At 41.8% G+C, this 3,169-nt stretch overlaps 1 long non-coding RNA gene across 1 annotated transcript; it reads left to right on the top strand.

Moving 5' to 3' along the window:
* The first annotated feature begins 281 nt into the window (after window positions 1–281).
* Window positions 282–1,276, top strand: LOC117548876. Its single transcript, XR_004569374.1, has 3 exons — window positions 282–806; window positions 905–1,006; window positions 1,132–1,276. It is a non-coding gene; the product is annotated as an uncharacterized LOC117548876 (long non-coding RNA).
* The last annotated feature ends 1,893 nt before the right edge of the window (window positions 1,277–3,169 follow it).

Consider the following 3,169-nt stretch of genomic DNA (forward strand, 5'->3'; position numbering starts at 1 on the left):
GGTGTTCACAGTCAGAACATGCTAGAGCGCTGTGCATTGATGGCTATCGGTCAAGTGTTTATAAAATTGAGCGTTGAGGAAAGAAAGACTAACGTTAGAGAACTATGACGAGGCAAAAGCCATCCGGGGCGCAGTATAAAAACTGAAGAAATGAAGAAGAGAAACGTGCCAAGGTGAAAGGTATGCAATTTTGATTGTATTATCAACATTGGCGAATGGATCATGTAATCTTGCTAGTTAGCCAAGCCAACGTTAGCTAGCCAGCGTTTGTTATTGCCATTCAGTCTAAACTGTCATAAGGCTATTTTCGTTGTGTCATGAAATAGAAATATTAGTAATAATAACAATGTTAGTTTTGGTGTAGCGAGCTAGCCAGTGTGGTGGAATGTTAGTTAGTTGGTAACGTTAGCTAACGTTAAGTTTACCTCAAAAAGCACATTGACTATCCGAGTCAAACATTTGCCAAATTCAACCCTGTCATAATGTGCGCTATCGTTAGCTAACTAGCTCAGTGGTTCTCAACTCCAGTCCTGTTGAATGTTTTCGTTCCAACCCAGAACTAACACACCTGATTCAACTGTTCTAATAAGATAGGCATAGCTCTTGATTAGTTGAATCAGACCTGTCAGGCTGTCCAAATGCTTACTAACTAAATAATAGCTACATTTAACAAATGGAAATTATTCAATGTTGATAATACACATTTTGTTATATCATTTTAGATTCACTTTTAAAATATCTGGGACCACCTGCTGCATCAGTTGACAAGGAACAGCCATGCAGCTCAGCTGTGCCGGCTTCCTCAGGTGAGTGCAATGTGTCAATAGATGTTCCTGATGATAAATAATTTAATGTGAAATCCAGTCAATATATTTGCTCTTGTGTGTTCTTTCTATATTTATAGACCTAGAACCACATGAAGGAATGTCAGAACAGCAAGCTGCTCATCCTGATGAGATGACCACTGATTCCACCCTGCCACTGACCACTGTGCCTGTTTGTTCTGGTGAGTACAATATGTCAATAGATGTTCCTGATGTGATGATAAATAATTGAATGTAAAAATGACTGTTGTGCCATTTCTAATCCAGCCAATATATTTGCTCTTGTGTGTTCTCTATATATGTATAGGCCCAGAACCACTGCAAGGAACGTCAGACCAGCCTGCTGCATCTCATCCTGATTGCACCACAGATTCCACCCATACACTCTTCTCAGGTGTGTGCCTGATGAATGTAAAGATGTTTAGCTATAAACCTAATTGTCCTCATGCTTTCAAATAATTGCTTTCTGTTTTTATTTACATTTTACACACTGTCCCAACTTTTTTGGAATTGGGGTTGTGTGTGTGTGTTTGTATGTGTGAAGATATTGTGAATATGAGATGAGAAAATGTGCTTCACATGCCCTCCAGATGCAGCAAAGACAGACGACCCACTACCAACCGATCCTGCTGACTGCCCTTCACATCTCACAGACACAATGAGGACAGAGTTTGTTCAGAGAGGACCATATCAGATAACACCTGATTTCATTTTCCCAAGGAGAGATGATGGGAGAAGTTGCCACCACCAGTACTTCAGCAGGACCTTAGTAAATGGAGAAAGGATCAAAAGAAGTTGGGTGACATATTCAAAAAAGAAGAACAGTCTTTTTTGTTTTTGTTGTCAACTTTTCTCTCCAAAACAAATTCATTTAACAAATGCAGGACTGTCGGATTGGAAAAATGCAAATGCTGCTTTGAACAGCCATGAAAATAGTCCGGAACACCTGAACAATTTGGCATCATGGAAAGAATTGGCAGTTCGATTAAAACAAAGTACAACAATAGACAAACAAGAGCAGGCCCTCCTTGAGGCAGAGAAGAGTCGGTGGAGAGCAGTGTTGACACGACTGGTTGCTATTGTAGTCTCTGGCAGGGCGAAATATGGCATTGAGAGGAAAGACAGAAATACTCCACTCTCCTTCAAATGGAAACTTTTTGAAAGAGGTTGAGCTTTTGGCGCAGTTTGACCCAGTGATGAAAGACCACACTAACAAGATTAAAAGTCAAACATCCCACCACAGCTACTTGGGCAAAACCATTCAGAATGAGTTGATTGAATGCACCAGTGGAAAGATTCTATCTACAATAGTGCAAGAAATAAAGAAATGCAAGTACTTTTCCCTCAGTTTAGATTGCACTCCGGATGTTAGCCACACTGAACAGCTGTCAGTAGTCATCAGAATTGTGACACTGGAAGAAGCCCCCCAGATTAAAGAGCACTTCATGGGATTTCTAGTAGCAGAGCAGTCCACTGGTGAAAGTTTGTCCGCCCTGATTTTGAAGAGGCTGGAGGAGTTGCAGATTGCCTTTGATGACTGCAGAGGACAGTCATATGACAACAGCGCAAATATGAGAGGGAAGAACAAGGGAGTACAGGCCAGGCTACTGCAGTTCAAACCGGAGAGACGTGATGTAAGAATTACAAATTTATTGTTTACACGTCATATGAATGAAATGATTGCCACGATAATACAATAGGAGAATGTAATGGTGTTTGGCGATTAGGCCCCGGTTTGCAGGATAATCATTCAGGAGGGAAAGAACCGCTCCGATGAAATCCCCGGGTCAAGACACTGGTGGTGGTGATGAGGTGAGACCGGTCTGAAGGAGGAAGGTTTAGATTTGTCCTGAAGGAGATGGGAGGCGAGAGGGGTGGAGGCGGGTTGCGTGTGATCATCTGCAATGACAACTGACAGGGAGGAAGAGCAGGCATTTAAGGAATTTAGCATGTGCAGCGATTGGCTGCTGAGGGGTGACGCCCTCGTATTTAATGAGGGGGGAAGGGAGCCATAGAGTGACGTGTAAGTGACTCGTGTTAGGTCTTCCTTATTGAACTTGCGCTAAAGCTTTCATTTCAAACCGGAGAGACGTGATGTAAGAATTACATATTTATTGTTTACACGTCATATGAATGAAATGATTGCCACGATAATACAACAGGAGAATGTAATGGTGTTTGGCGATTAGGCCCCGGTTTGCAGGATAATCATTCAGGAGGGAAAGAACCGCTCCGATGAAATCCCCAAAACCAGTGAAGTATGAAATACTGAGATGAACTGAGTTGCTTACCTTGTGGGGTGACTGTGGTGATCTAGGAATGAAAGATAATAGATTAACATATGT

The sequence above is a fragment of the Gymnodraco acuticeps genome, unplaced genomic scaffold (genome assembly GCF_902827175.1).
Source record: "Gymnodraco acuticeps unplaced genomic scaffold, fGymAcu1.1, whole genome shotgun sequence".
Lineage (NCBI taxonomy): Eukaryota > Metazoa > Chordata > Actinopteri > Perciformes > Bathydraconidae > Gymnodraco > Gymnodraco acuticeps.